Raw genomic sequence first — 16,570 nt, 5'->3', positions numbered from 1 at the left:
GCACACCCAGCCACCCTGGCTACCCACAAAAGCTAAGAAGCTCAAGCCGGCCTGTGCCAAACAGATGACTCTTCGAAGAGAGGCCGACAGCTCCGCTTCTGGCGACGAACCTCGGAGAGGAGATGCGCAAGACAAGCGTCGAATAGGACCTTCACCGGACCTCCCCTCGAAGGTCATCGTACACCGCCCGAGGGTGGCTTCGACTTCACAGCAAGAAGAGACCACCACGAAGGCATTCAAACACGCCGGAACGGAGCCGACTAACATGACCTTGCCGCAACCAGACCTTGGTCACCACCATCGTTGTTGCCTCTCAAGTCTCCACCCGGAACACCCGCATCTCCGGTTGACCTCCTGCCAACCCAGATGCCCTGTGTGTTGAGGCCGCAGGAGGGCGCGAAGGGGATCATCAACTTCAAGACGACGCCCTCAAGAAGGGACACGATGAAGAATCAACGCCGTCGTCCGATCCCGCGGGATCTAGGCTTTCGCCCGAAGATCTGAACCCGAGGCAGCGAAGGTCGTATAGCTCCAGGACCGCCCCCCAAGAAGGACGGCGACATCCGCAGATGCCGCGCGGTCAGGCTTTCGCCCGGAGAAAACGAGCCACCACGCCCTCACAGACGAAGACCGAAACCGCTGCCAGCCCGCACTCCGCAGACACACCTCATGAGCAGAAGCGGCGCCACCGCCGCACACAAGCCACCACCGCCAGCACAACCAGACCAAGGAGCCTGCGAGCTCCGCTGCCACCACCCGCACCATTGCTGCCGACCAAGCTCGCCGAAAAGAGCTCCGCGGACGCCGCCAACCGCCACAGAGTGGGAGCTTCGACGGATGCCAACACAGGGATCCAAGACTGAGCCGCCGGCCGCAGCAGCGCGAGCTCCCCGGTATAGCCGCCATGCCGCCCTCGCGGCCACAGCAGCCGCCAAACCAGCCAGAGCACACACCGGGCCGCCACCCCGCAGACCACCTCCGCAGCAACGCCCCGCGCCGCTGCCCACAGGATAGCACACCGTGCACCCCGGCCACCCCCGCGACGCACGTCGGCGCCCCAGCCATGCCCGCACCGCACACCGGCCGAGGGGCCGCGCTCGTCGCCGCCCGGCCACCCACACGGCCGGAGCACCGCCGTATCCGCCGGGCCACCGCCACGGCCCGCCTCACCATCATATTGGGGCGTATTTGCCCCGGATCCGCCACCCCACGGTCCCGGAGCCGCCGCTCCGGTGTCCTAGCGTCGGCGAGCCACCATCTCTGCCCCAGCCAGATCCGGCGGCCGCCCGCGATGCCACGAAGAGGGAGCTATCCCCGGTACCATTTGGCAGCGGGGGGGGGCGCCGCCACCGCAGCGTGAAGGCCGGCAGCAGCGGCAGCGGAGGGTTGCTAAGGAGGAGGACGGGGGCAGCGCAGGATTTTTCACCCCCGGTGCCGTCTGGGGTGCGACACGGGGGGTGACTGCCGTCGGTTAAGTCCAACAGCACAAATCATGGCCTACATGCGACAAAGAGAAACATGTATTTATTTGTATAGGAATAGATAGAGATAAGAGTTCAGTTGAGATATGGTGGATCAAATAATTATTCCATTCTTTTGGAGTTCCCATTGCACACGACAGTCATATTTTCTAAACGACGCACATGCAACTACTTACGTGGCCAAGTTTATTAATCTCAGCCGTTAGGACTTTTTAACTTTACGTTGATAAATCTCCACCATTGGTTGTTTGTTGTTTCAATAATATAATAGATGATGTATGCCAAACAACGACCTTTTTAGGCGCTTAAGAGGAGGAGAGAAAGGAAACTAATACGTCTTCAGAAAGAGTTTACAATTACAATAGAGCCTCCAATTCAAGCGCTTATTTGGCTAGCAAACATGGTTCCGATTCTCTGGCCGCAAGCCTGATTCTAGCGAAGCATGCCCGTCGGAGATTTTTGCATCGATCCCTTTTATTATGCGAACGGCTAATAAAAGTCTAGCGCCTGTATTTAAGAGACTGCATTGTAGCTATCAAAACGGAAATTTCCAAAATACCACTACTGTGAGCCGAAGTTCCAAAATATACCACCCACTTCCTGCTATTCCATGCCTAAATAGCACCCGTGTGTTATGCATTTTGCCCTCCATTTTGGATGTGGGACGGTAGAAATATGATTTACTGTCGAGTGTCCCTCGTTTGGGAAAGTAGATCTGACCATTATTTGACCTATATCCGCCACACTCCACATTCTTCCTCACTTTACTTCCGGTCTTCAAGATAGCTCTACTTCTACACACTTCCGCAGGGGAAGAACCTGTTCTCTTTCGCCACTCCTTCATTGCCCGTCGTGGCTCCTTGGGGTAGAGTTAGGAAGAGGCGTGGTGCTTCCACTCCGGAAGCTTCTCGTCATGTCCTCTTTGCCCGGCCGTCGTCTGATGACCCAGCGCTGGAGGCCAGGTTTGACCTATCTTTGAGGAAGAGGCTGCCCGGTAGATCCTCTTCATCCGGTCGTCCGCGGAAACATGCCCGCGGAAACGTAATGTTAGTTTAATTGCTTGTTGCATTCTATTTCTTTCACCAATGTTGATCAGATTCAGATTCCGACGCCATGTTTTCTCAATATTCAAAGTACGGGTCGAGACCTGCGCCGCACCTAGACTTTACGAGGAGATGGAAGCGATGGATACATGGCATATAGAGGAGATCTACAGAAGCTCAAGGAGGATAGATGCCACTAACTCGGAATTGCCGCCCGGGGTACTTAATTCTTTCTAAGGGCCTCTTTGATCTAAAGGAATAGAGAGCACATAGGAATAGGAAAGCATGGTTGGTGCAATCCTTGCCTAGTTCCTTGTGCACAGTAGCAGCTCAGGAAAGTTTCCTATTCCCTTCAGTTTCCTTCATATTTCCTTGAAATCAAAGGAGCCCTAAACATGGGCAATGGATTTCGGGGCGTTGTCCTGTTTTCAAATTGAGAGACAATTTGCTGCAGATACTGAACATCGTCTAATCCCCCCCATAAATGATTTATTTTTGTGGATCCAAGCACCTCCTCAATTTAGTTGACGCAGCCATGTCAGATCTGTTCTCGATACGCATTTTTCTAGACTCGTTAAACCGTGTAGGCTCCCACATTTCTGAAAAAAAGCCGCGTCTACAAATTTGGAACCTAGGGTACTTTTCATGAAGAGAATATTACCCATCTCAGGCTTATGGTGTTTCTCTGTTTTATTGCAGTCCATCGCCAACACCTACCGGCTTCAAGAGAATAATACCCATCTCAGGCACGACCTGGATGAAATTGTTGGGTGCGCTAATTTGTATAAGCAAGAGGAGAACGATCTTCGCGTGGAACGCAACATGCTGCGTTTGGAGATTAACAAGTTGTCCAAGCTTCGGGAGGAGAACATTGCGAAGATGGAGAGAGATAAGACTTCCATCCAGGACCTCCATGAACAGAATGCCGACGTTGTTGGCAAGTGGAATCAGGGTGCGATTGATCTCGTGTCGGCACGCAGGGACCTAAATGAGGCCCTTGAAACCTTGCATGAGTCCAACACAGAAGTAAGATCCGCATTGGGTTATATCAATGTGCTACTAATGAGGATCGAGGACCTGCACGGCCAGCTACCCGTAGAGGAGGATGTTGATGGTACTGTCGAGTAGATGAATTGTTGTTCTTATCAAGGCTTCGATTAGCCACCCCTTTTCTGGCACCTAATGTTCCCTTCTTTGTACGTGATGGAAGGGCTCATTGTAGTTGCGATGTGTCTTTTCTCTATAGTTGTAGACAAATGTGTTGGCCAGTAGTTCCATAATTGAAACATTTATTATGCGAAATGTTTGTTATGTGCCTTGTTGGAGTAAAGTTTGAAACACAGGATCTACAGCATATATATAAAAGAACACCCAGTTTATTCGGATACCAAGTAATAGGTGATAAGCCTTTCTCGTCCGTTGAACACAAAAGTACATTCACTTTCTTCGGACAACAATCCCAAATCGGCCCAAGCAAAAGGTGGCCCATATTTCGCCGTAGTTCATTTGGATCCAAGAATCAGGTGCCCGGAGGCTAGAGGGGCCTAAATCAGGCCATACTAATTTAGCAAAATAGGCCTTTGTTGTCTTCTATCCTAAAATTTGGAAACCAGATTCTTTTGTAGGTTCAGCCCAGCAAGATGGGATAGTTATTTTGGCCCAGTCTGTTCGACACGTGTAAACTGACATATGGGATCCACCTTGGAGACACGACAGGTGGTCCAGTTCTGACATGCGGGGCCACGCGTCCAGAATTGACACATCTCCATGTGGGCCCGATGGGAATGGCACCTGGGACCCATGTAGGCCCGACAAAGTATGTAGGCCCAGCAAGCTCTGACATGCGGTCCCACCTAGCTCTCACATACCGGGCCCACCAAGCTCTGACATACGGGCCCAGCGAGTCTAACATGCCGGGCCTACCAAAGCTCTGACACGCGGGGCCACGCCACATCTCATTGTGGGCTCGATGGGAATGGCACCTGGGACCCATGCAGGACCAACAAAGTATGTAGGCCCAGCAGGCTCTGACATGCGAGGCCACGCCACATCACCATGTGGGCCCGACGGGAATGGAACCTGGGACCCATGTAGGCCCGATGTATTATGTAGGCCCAGCAAGCTCTGACCTGCGGGGCCGTGCGTCCAGAATTGACGGCAGGCAGACACTTGTGCTGGCACGTGTGCAAAAAAAATTGGCATGGCAACTGAAATGTGGAGCCCATGTTGGTGGTACTGACAGGTCTGGACCTGTCCATTTCGCATGCCTGGAGGCTGTCGGAACGGGTGGCCCCATGCAGGTGGGTCGTGTCGGTACCTGACATGCGGGCCCGAGTGCTGCAGGCCAGGTTCATGTGTGCAGACAGTGGTTGTCTCCCCTTACAAATATGGGTCCCAGTGCTGCAGGCCTTGGACTGTTGTGCGGGCAGACATAAAAGTACGTGAACAGAAGCGTGCAGAGTGTGAGTCAGGTGTGTCCACCGGCCCGAAGCCCAGTTGTTGTGACGCCCCCCTGCTGACTCCGCAGTTCGGGCCGCCCACCTCCCGCGACGCTCATTTCTGCACAATCGCTGACGTTTAGACCTCACCCGTCACTAATTTTTCGGGCCGAGCGGCCCAAAACGCCATCTGTGACGCGAAAACGCCATATCGTCATAGAAAAAGAAAATCGCTGATGGATTTCTCAAATGTCAGCCCCAGACCGTCATTGAAGCCCCATATGTTACTAGTGTCGGGAGGGTTCTGAAGCTCTTCCTGGCACCCTACCGGAGGGGGAGATCATCACCGGAGGCCTCTACATCGCCATGACCGCCTCCGAAGTGATGCGTGAGTAGTTCATCCCTGGACTATGGGTCCATAGCAGTAGCTAGATGGTTGTCTTCTCCAATTTGTGCTTCATGTTTAGATCTTGTGAGCTGCCTAACATGATCAAGATCATCCTTTTGTAATGCTACATGTTGTGTTTGCTGGAATCCGATGAATATGCAATACTATGTTGAGATCGATTATATATACTTGTCATATGTTATTTGTTATCTTGCATGCTCTCCGTTGCTAGTAGATACTCTGGCCAAGTAAATGCTTGTGACTCTAAGAGGGAGTATTTATGCTCGATAGTAGGTTCATGCCTCTAATTTTCTGGAAGAGTGACAATAACTTCTAAGATTGTAGATGTGCTGTTGCTACTAGGGAGAAAACAACAATGGTTTATCCGAGGGTAATTCTATTGTTTACTTTACACACATTTCTTAATGCGATAATCTACTCCTTGCAACTTAATACTGGAAGGGTTTCGGACGATAACCGGAAGGTAGATTATTAGTCATAGACGCAGTTGGATTACGGTCTATGTATTATGTTGTAATGCCCAAACGAATCTCATAGTAATCATCTTGTCATGTATGGTCTTTATTCTGTCAATTGCCCAGCTGTAATTTGTTCACCCAGCATGTTATTTATCTTTATGGAGAGACACCTCTAGTGAACTGTGCACCCCGGTCCTTTCTTTTACACTGATAAATTCATCTACTGCAATCCTGTTCTGTTTACTTTTGCAAGCACTGTTCTCTTTAATTCCACTGCAAACATCTATTTACACTCGATACGTTTAATCCTTTGTGTTCAGCAAAACCGGTGAGATTGACAACCTCACTGTAAGTTGGGGCAAAGTATTTTGGTTGTGTTGTGTGCAGGTTCCACGTTGTTGCTGATGTCGGTAGTGCGCCCTGCCACAAGTCAGCTAGCAACACCTTCAGAAGTCACGCCTTTCTCCTACTGGTCGATTAAACATTGGTTTCTTACTGAGGGAAAACTTGCTGTTGTGCTCATCATACCTTCCTCTTGGGGTTCCCCAACGGAGTGAAGTCTACGCTACGATAAGCACCATCAAGAACTTAGCAACTATGTTACAACATGAGAAGTAACTCAAACAAAAGATCATGAATAATAGTGCACTGAAAGCAACTGTTTGTTTTTTAGCATAGAGAAAGCATAGCAAAGTGGTACTCAGCTTGTCCTTTATGAAGTAGCAAAACATAAATGCTAGGACACCTTTAAATTTCATAGGGTGACTAGATACAAGTAATTTGAGAACAAGCAATAACATAATCATGAATCAATCAAAAATAAATTTTGGGACTATGCACATTATACTCAGAATGACAACTATGCTCTCTTAATTGGTGCATAAAGTAAGAAGATGAAGACTCAACATAAAAGTAAAAGAAAGGCCATGCGCAGAGGGAAGCAAGATTACTCATGTGCTAGAGCTTTTTATTTTGAATGTAGTATAGGTGTTGAAAATATGTTTTGAGAGGTATGCATCTCTATGTCAACGAATGGCATCAAATATTCTATCATCCTTTAATGTTTAATGGCATCAAGAGTGGCTCCCATAGAGAGAACAATAAAAATCCTCTTCTCCTTTATTTAAACAAGCTAAGTTCATGATTTCTCAAGTAAATAGTGTTAGGAGATTTAGATTATTGGTTCAATTTATATTTAGTGGGTGGGCACCCGTGCCTGCTCTTTTGAAAAATTAAGGACCAACACATTGTGCATGCTAGTCAAAGTGTGAAGCCATAATAAACATGAAAAAGATGATAAAGCATTCAACACTTCCTCATAAGCTAAAACAAAACGGAAAACAAGTAATAATCTTTGAAGGTTTAAAGGTAGCACACAAGCAATTCACTTTGGAGTGGCGGTGAAATACCACATATAGATAGGTATTGTGGACACAATTGGAAAATTTTGGTTTTTAGGAGTTGGATGCACGAGTAGAGCTCATACTCAGTACAGGTGAAGGCTAGCAAAAGACTGGGAGCGACCAACTAAGAGAGCAATAATGGCCATAATCATGCATAGTGACAAAACATTATTAATCAAAGGATAAAGTGATATTACAATTCAAAAACTAAATGATCATAGAGGCTTTAGGTCACTGGTATGTAGTCATAGCATGATGTAAACATGTGCCAAGTCAACCCAATAAAGCATCAAAGGAGAATACCACAATATTATGCTTTGTATGATGGAAACAACACATGATTCTTTCAATGGCACATTAAGCACTCTCAGCTATTTGAGACAAGTCATGCTACAACAATAACTACTAAGCATATGATTAAAATAACATCCAACATGACATGCCAAAGTCTATGCCACAGTCTAAACAAACTTCCTTTTGCATCACTATAAACGTGAAACATTTTACTCGCCTCCAACACCAATCAACTTGTTTGAAACAACTCTCATAGATAATAATCAATAAAGACCAGAGAGCTAATCATATCTAACTAAAGAAAACTAACAAGCTCTAAACAAAATACGAGTGGAAAACTAGAGCTAAACGCAGTACTAGCAAAAGAGAACACTCGCAGAACAATAGGAGTGCAAACTAGAGTGTTTAATGCAATTAAAACGGAGTGTGGCATTCTCCAAAACAAATATGCTGGTATCCAAACATATTCTATAGCAAACAAAACAAAAGAAAACTAAAAAAAAAACAAAGACGCTCGAAGAACAACACATAGCATATGAAGCAATAAAAATATAGCGTCTAGAAAGATGACCTGATGCTTTGTTGATGAAGAGGGGGTGCCTTGGGCATCCCCAAGCTTTAACGCTTGTACCTCTTGGATATTTCTTGGGGTAACATGGGCATCCCCAAGCTTGAGCTTTTTTCCATACTTCATCTCATTACATCATTCTTCTCTCCCTACACTTGAAAACTTCCTTCATACAAAACTTCACACAATTCTTATTAGCAGCATTAGTGCAATCAAAATAACAAATCCACTTGGGTTCAGTTCTAACATATGTCAAACATCTGTTAAAACATTATCTACTGTAGCAACTTCTTCAAAAATCTTTATCTCAAAAGAACTAAAAAAGAAAGAGATTAAGAGGCAAATACAAATAGTGGCAGAAATCTGTCAAAACAGAACAACAAGTAAAGATCGATTTTTTTTGAAAATCTTCTATTGCTCAAATCGAAAAGTGCTAAACTAACGAAAGTTACATAATAACCTGGGTCATATGCTCAAAAATTATCAGCTAAACATTACGTTCTGGCTGGGAATACGAATTTGTTTGGTGACAGCACATAATCTGTTTCAGGACAGCAACTTTCCCAAATCTTACTTTCTCCCTATTAGAGGCTAATCTTGGCACAAAAACTTAATAAAAAAGATAAGGAGATGTTATTACAGAGGTAATAACTTCCAAGATTCAACAAAAGAAAAATTATAGAAATAAAACATGGATTATCTCCCAAGAGTCATTTTCTTTAACGCCTTTCAGCTAGGCGCAGAAAAAGAGCTCGCATCAAGTATTTTCAAGTGAAGAAGCATCAACATCATAACTTTTCATAATAATAGAATAAAAATTATCAGCAAGATGAACATCCAAATAGCATTGTTCCAACGGTGGCAAATCAAGCATATCATAGATTTTTCTGGGCATAACAGAAATGCTCGCACCAAGGTCACATAAAGCATTGCAATCAAAGTCATCTATTTTCATCTTAATGATAGGCTCCCAACCATCTTCTAACTTCCTAGGAATAGAAGCTTCACGTTTTAATTTCTCTTCTCTAATTTGCATGAGAGCATTTGTAATATATTTTGTAAAAGCCATATTTATAGCACTAGCATTAGGACTTCTAGCAAGCTTTTGTAAGAACTTAAGTACTTCAGAGATATTGCAATCACCAAAATCAAAGTCATTATTATCAAAGGTAAAAGGACTATTGTCTCCCACAATTTGAAAAATTTCAGCACTCTTATCAGAAACAGTTTCAGTGGTTTGTAGGCAATTTTGTAGAAGGAGTGGGCACTTTTTCTACACCAATTATTTTACCATTAATAGTAGGAGGTTTGCTAGAATTTGAGACTTCAGCACTACTGGTGATGGTAATGGTACAAACTTTAGTCATATTATTATTTCTAGCAATTTCATCTTCTCTTTCCCACCTAGCATGCAATTCAGCCAACATCCTTACATTGTCATCAATTCTAACTTCAATGGCATTCAAAGTTTTGCTTTCTTTAACATCATGAGGCATAACTTTTAGTTTAAGAAGTTCAACATCAAGAGCAAGGCTATCTACTTTAGAAGCAAGAACATCAATTTTGCCAAACTTTTCCTCAACAGATTTATTAAAAGCAGTTTGTTTACTAATAAAGCCCTTAAGCATGACTTCAATATCAGAGGGTGTACTTCTATTGTTGATGTAGGAATTACCATAAGAATTGCCATAAGAATTACCATTATTAGAAGGATATGGCCTATAATTGTTACTACCAAAATTATTCCTATAAGCATTATTGTTTTTAATGAAGTTCACATCAACATGCTCTTCTTGAGCAACCAAAGAAGCTAACGGAATATTATTTGGATCAACATGAGCTTTACCATTAACAAGCATGGACATAATAGTATCAATCTTATCACTCAAAGAGGAGATTTCTTCGACAGAACTTACCTTCTTACCTTGTGGAGCTCTCTCGGTGTGCCATTCAGAATAATTTATCATCATATCATCAAGTAGTTTTGTTGCAGCCCCCAAAGTAATGAACATAAAGGTACCTCCAGCAGCTGAATCCAGAAGGTTTCTTGAAAAAAAGTTTAGTCCTGCATAAAAATTTTGGATGATCATCCAAGTAGTCAGTCCATGAGTGGGACAATTCTTTACCAACGATTTCATTCTTTCCCAAGCTTGAGCAACATGTTCATTATCAAATTGTCTAAATTTCATTATGTTACTTCTCAAAAATATAATCTTAGCAGGAGGATAATATTTTCCAATAAAAGCATCTTTGCATTTAACCCAAGAAGCAAACAAGACAAAATAAAATAAACTAAGCAAAACTATAAAAAAGTAAAGAGATTGGAGATGAGAGATTCCCCTTGCAGAAATCCTCTTTCTCCCCGGCAACGGTGCCAGAAAAATCTTGATGGTGTGCAGTTGTCGTGGGAGTTGGCAATCTCTGTGGTGTAACTTTTCTTCAGTTCCCCGGCAACGGCGCCAGAAAAATCTTAATGGCAGTCAACACTATTGGGGAACCCCAAGAGGAAGGTGTGATGAGCACAGCAGTAAGTTTTCCCTCCGTAAGAAACCAAGGTTTAATCGACCAGTAGGAGAAAGACGTGACTTCTGAAGGTGTTGCTAGCTGACTATTGGCAGGCCGCACTACCGGCGTCAGCCACAACGTGGAACCTGCACACAAGACAACCAAAATACTTTGCCCCAAATTACAGGGAGGTTGTCAATCTCACCAGTTTTGCTGAACACAAAGGATTAAACGTATCGAATGAAAAGAGATGTTTGCAGTGGAATTAAAGAGAACAGTGCTTGCAGAAAGTAAACAGAACAGGATTGCAGTGGATGAATTTATCAGTGTAAAGGAAAGGACCGGGGTCCATAGTTCACTAGAGGTGTCTCTCCATAAAGATAAATAACATGCTGGGTGAACAAATTATAGCTGGGCAATTGACAGAATAAGGACCATACATGACAATATGATTACTATGAGATTCGTTTGGGCATTACAACATAATACATTGACCGTAATCCAACTGCGTCTATAACTAATAATCCACCTTCCGGTTATCGTCCGAACCCCTTCCAGTATTAAGTTGCAACCAACAGATTATCGCATTAATATGTAAAGTAAACAATAGAATTACCCTTGGATAAAACATTGTTCTTTTCTCCCTAGTAGCAACAACACATCTACAATCTTAGAAGTTATTGTCACTTTTCCAGAAAACTAAAGGCATGAACCTACTATCGAGCATAAATACTCCCTCTTGGAGTCATAAGCATTTACCATCCCAGAGCAACTACTAGCAATGGAGAGCATGCAAGATCACAAATAACATATGACAAGTATATATAATCGATCTCAACATAGTATTCCATATTCATCGGATCCCAGCAAACAGAATATGTAGCATTACATAAAGATGATCTTGATCATGTAGGGCAGCTCACAAGATCTAAACATGAGGCACAAATTGGAGAAGACAACCATCTAACTACTGCTATGGACCCATAGTCCAGGGATGAACTACTCACGCATCACTTCGGAGGTGGGCATGGCAATGTAGATGCCTCCGGTGATGATCTCCCCCTCCGGCAGGGTGCCGGGAAGAGCTTCAGAACCCTCCCGAGCTAGGGTCTACGATGGCAGCCGCGACGGAATTTTTCTTGGATGGAGGCTCGGGTGTTTAGGTTTTTTCCCGAGATCCTGAATAAATAAGCGGAAGGGCGAGGTCGGTGGATGCCAGGGGCCCACACCACCCCTTGGTGCGGGCCTAGGCCAGGCTGCGCCAAGACATGGTCTGGCCGCCCTGCGCCTCTTCTTCGTCCCTCCTCTGGACTCTGTCTTCGTTACGGAAAAATATTTACTTCGGCTTTTGTTTCGTCCAATTCCGAGAATATTTCATGTACAACTTTTCTGAAATACAAAACAGCAGAAAACAGTTAACTGGCACTGTGGCATCTTGTTAATAGGTTAGTGCCGAAAAATGTATAAAAGTGCAACGAAGTGTGAGCAAAACATATATAAATTGGTGTAAAATAAGCATGGAGCATCAAAAATTATAGATACGTTTGCAACGTATCAAGGCGCAGACCAACCGGCGAGGACGATGCCGCCCTCGTACCGCCAAGCACCTTCGCTGTCCACGGCGGCGAAGACGACCGCGCCCTCGATGCACCCGAACCCAATTCCGCCCGGCAACCTCCGACGAACTTGGCATCTCCCGCTCCCAGGGCCTGGACTCCGGCGTTGAGAACCCTATCTTGGCCCAGAAATCAGCGAGGATCTCTCTGTTCACCTGCCTAGCACGGCGCTCGATCGATAGCACCCGCGGCTCGTCGAACAGCCCTTGCCATGCGACCTCCTCCGCCACCGATGCTTCACCGCTGTCCTCTGAAACCTCACCGATGAGACAAAAAACCGCGATCCCGAACCAGATAGTGCCGGCGACGCCGTCATCGGTGGCTGGATCGGCGGCAGGATCAACCGCCTCCGGGATTTCCGCACCGGCGTTCGCTAGACATCCATCTCGACTATGCATCTCGTCTACTGCTCTTGTGTAGTTGAAAACTTTTCTTTTTCTTGCTTATTCCTGATAGATATAGTGTTTGATGCAATGCACGCTGAGGCTATTAGACTATCAAATGCTTTACAACTTGCTGAATAATTGGGAGTGGGATGTGTCTTTTTGAGACTGACTGCAGTAACCTTCACCGAGTTATGTATATGTCCGAGTATGATCTTGCTCCAGTTGGTACCATCATTAGTAACTTAAAATTTAAAATGAGGTTGAATTTAGTCGAGGCTAGTGTTGTCTTTGCTCCTTGCAGTTGTAACTAGTGCGTTTCACAAGAACCCTATAGCTCACGCACCAACCCTCCAATCCTAACCTCTCCCGCACCCCGCGGCGGTGCCGCGTCGCGCCGGGCGGCCGCCTCCCCCTTCCCTCGGCGCACCCTCCCTCGGCCTCCTCTACCGCCGCCGGGCAAAGCCCCTATGTGGCGCGGCGGCGGTGGCGGCTTTCCTCGGCCTCCTCTGTCGCGGATCGGGGAGGCTCGGCGGCGTCCGGCCTCTTCTTCCACGCGAAGGCGCTGCAGGGGTGCGGCCCTTGGTGAAGCTTCTGCGGCTGGCGGCGAAGGCAGGAGGCGGCGCTGGCCCCTTGGGGCCGGTAGGCTCTCCTTCTTCTCCGTCGATGGCGTGGAGTCTTCCTCGGACTACCTCTACGATGCTTAGGACGGCTGGGAGGTGGTGGTGTGCCCTGCCGGTGGCGGAGGGAGGGGTGGGGCGGGGCTGCAAGGGGAAACCCTAGGTCCCCTTCTCCTCGCCTATCGGCGGCCGGCGGTGGAGGGCTGGCGTTTGGCTGCGGTGGTGCCCAGGCGTGTGCGGTGTCTCCGGATTACGGCGATCTGCTTGGTGTCTCCGGTGGCAGCTATGGCCAGCCCGGGATGGTCGCCGGCATGGGGGTCCGACCTGAATAATGGCGGCGGTCCTAGGGTATCTCTTGGGTGAAGAGGAAGACCTACCGGAAGCCTGGACTCGTGATCTGGCCGGTGTGTTGAGTTCCGGAAGGCGCTGCCAGCAAGTGTAACAGTGCTTTTATTGCCTGGAGTTTGCTGGATCGGTGGTATTCGGTCGCGCGCATCCATGCTTTTATTCCGACCGTTTGGTCTGGAGGGAGCGGCGCGAAGCTCTTTTCTGTGTTGACACCAAGTGACATCTGATCCATGGTGAAGTCAGAAGAAGAGAATATCATGAAGGCCGGATTGGAGGACTAGCTAACGGAGGTTCAAGTCTTTGCGATGTTGAGGAGCTTGCTTGGTGTTCCGGACTTCGCAGCAGTGGTATGGAAGTGGGGGCGACAGCACATGTGAACTTCAGAGTCTTACCTTTCAGTGTGAAAACCCAAGGTCTGGCCTTAACTGGTTGTGCCTGGCAATGTCCTTGTTGAATGCATTGTTTTGAGAGCGAAGAATATCTTCAGGGTGAAAACCTAAGATCTTTGATCGGGCGACGACGGCGCTGGTGCACTGTTCCCTTCTTGGAGGCGTCATTTTTGAAGAGTCTGATTTTAAGGTGTTGTTTTGGTGGTGGTTGTATTACTGTTGCTAGGGCTGTGATGCTGTAGCGGGACTTTTATTTCTTAGTTTTCTCTTTCTCTTTTTTGGCTGTGTGCATCCGTAATGTTTTAGAGCATTGCGTTGTTGCAGAGGTTGGATGTAATCGGTATCTTTCGATATTAATATATTCCTTTTGTCGAAAAAAAAAACGACTTTAGGTGTAGGTGTAGCTTACGGAGACCATATTCTGTGGACATCGACCTATCCTAGTTATGTAACCAGTCTGGTGACCGTGTCTTAATGAAATACGAGTGTTCCATGTTAGTGCGGGAGTCACGTGACGTAGGTCACAACAGCGGCTGCTAGGAACACGCACGCCCTAGACAGTGTCCCACAATCAAGTTATGCAATGGACAATCAAATCTCTCGTAGCAACCAAAGCTAGCATGTGCCACATTATTTGCCCCTCTCAAAGTGCTAATCTGAAAGTTAATTCGGCAACTATAAATACTAGTAAAATTGCTTAGTAAATACGACTATTTTTGTGGTGGAACTTCCCCATCCTACAGTCACAAGGACGGCTTTTGTGTTGAGTGCTCTTGGCATCTGCGAACTCAGGTTTTCCTGAAGTAGATGAAGCTAAGGGAGTTACAGATTGTTGTATAATCAGAACTAAGCATTGCAAGTCTATGTATTAAATTGACGCACAAGCAGACATGGAATCATGAAATCAAATCAAAACACGGACCAGTATTTGATAAAGTATATGGAGGTTCAGCTACCAACGAAATTCGGAATACAAATTCAGTACAAAAGGGGAAATAGATATCCAAATACAACAATGAAACATAACTCTGGCCTCTTATTTATCGGATGACTCCTTTCGATGCATCAAGAAGTTTTCAGCCTTCGAACAACACCCCCAGCATCTCCTCCAAAACCTCGGGACTGTTGCTTCCACCAATATCCTGTTTCTCGAGTTCCGGATGCTCCTTCAGGTAGTGGCGGTAACCTGGAATGACTCTTTTGGTGATAGTTTCGCGCATTAAGGATCGGAGCTGAGGATCCGGAACCTTCCAGAACTTCTGAGCTTGGTACATTTTATGAAACTCTGACTGAAATTCGCTGATCGAAGAGTTTTTCTTCCGCCTTTTTGCTTGTCCTAGAGAATCTGATTGCAGTATACATGACAACACATGTCCCCGCGAAACCTCAATATAGCTTTTCATGTACTGCTCACATTCAGTTGTAAATTCAAGTCCCCGGTGGTGGTGTCCAGAGCCCAGGCCAACATCTAACGATACCGATGGTTCAGGCACCTCATGCGCTACAAAGTAAGAGTTGTTGAGCCGGAACATGTACCTGAGGCTTGGATCGCTGCAGAACTCTGATTTTATCAGAAGCAGATCCTTTGTATAACCAATGGTGCCATCTATCAGTCCACGGAGGTTTTCTGCCTTGTGGCTCTGTGTAGAATCATTCTGCATTGATTCATGTGCTTTCCTCATCAACACTATGCAGCCCACCCAAAACTGAATTTTCCTATGAACCTCGCCTCCTCCTCGCAGAATGTCGACGGCCCAGGAGGCGTCACAGATGAGTTTCATCCTCATCTTCGACACACTGTTTGATATTGTCTCGATTAACGAAAAGTGTCTTTAGCACATGAGCACAAGTGCTCCTGGTGCTATAAAATCATATTATTTGAATTCCAAAAAAATTAAAATTAAATATCTACATACATATAAACATTCCGAAGATACGGTAGAAATTTTGGAGGAAAACATGTTATATTTTATGCTATACAAAAAAGACAAATTTCTGACAAATATACGTCCCTATACGTAGACATAAATTTGTTTTTTTTCCTGTAGCTCAAAATACAATGTAACTTTTACCGAAATTTCTCACGAGTATTCGGAACATATATATGTACTAGCAAGAGTGCCCGTGCGTTGCACCGGGAGCCCTTGTGACTATACCGGTGGTCCTTCGTACTCGAGGAATAGGCACTTGCTAGTACTGGTGGACCTTTGTACTCGAGAAATAGGGCGCTAGGTAGTAGTGGCGGGTTGACGAAGATAGGAGGTCGCTGGCCGCGGATGCATTGAATCGTGATGGACTACGTATATAAGAGCAGATCGATCTGTTTTCTCATGCATCTCTATACCACGTGAAGGTGCCGACCTATATTACTTGTACTCCTAAATTTCTGCATGTCATGTACTCCGGCTGTATACATTGTTCAGGACCTTGAAGCAAACATCAATTGATTATTACCACAAAATTAATTAATTCAAAGGTCCTGCCTGCATCAACGTCCGTCTTACCAATCTGTCTCTTTGACCTAGCTAGCAGCCATCACGCTTCTTGGCATGCCGCTAAATATCTATGGAAAATCACTTGCGAATACTGGAGGACTCTCCGCATCATACATGTTG

This window comes from Lolium rigidum, chromosome 7 (genome assembly GCF_022539505.1).
Source record: "Lolium rigidum isolate FL_2022 chromosome 7, APGP_CSIRO_Lrig_0.1, whole genome shotgun sequence".
NCBI lineage: Eukaryota > Viridiplantae > Streptophyta > Magnoliopsida > Poales > Poaceae > Lolium > Lolium rigidum.
Note: the sequence above shows the minus strand (reverse complement) of the source record.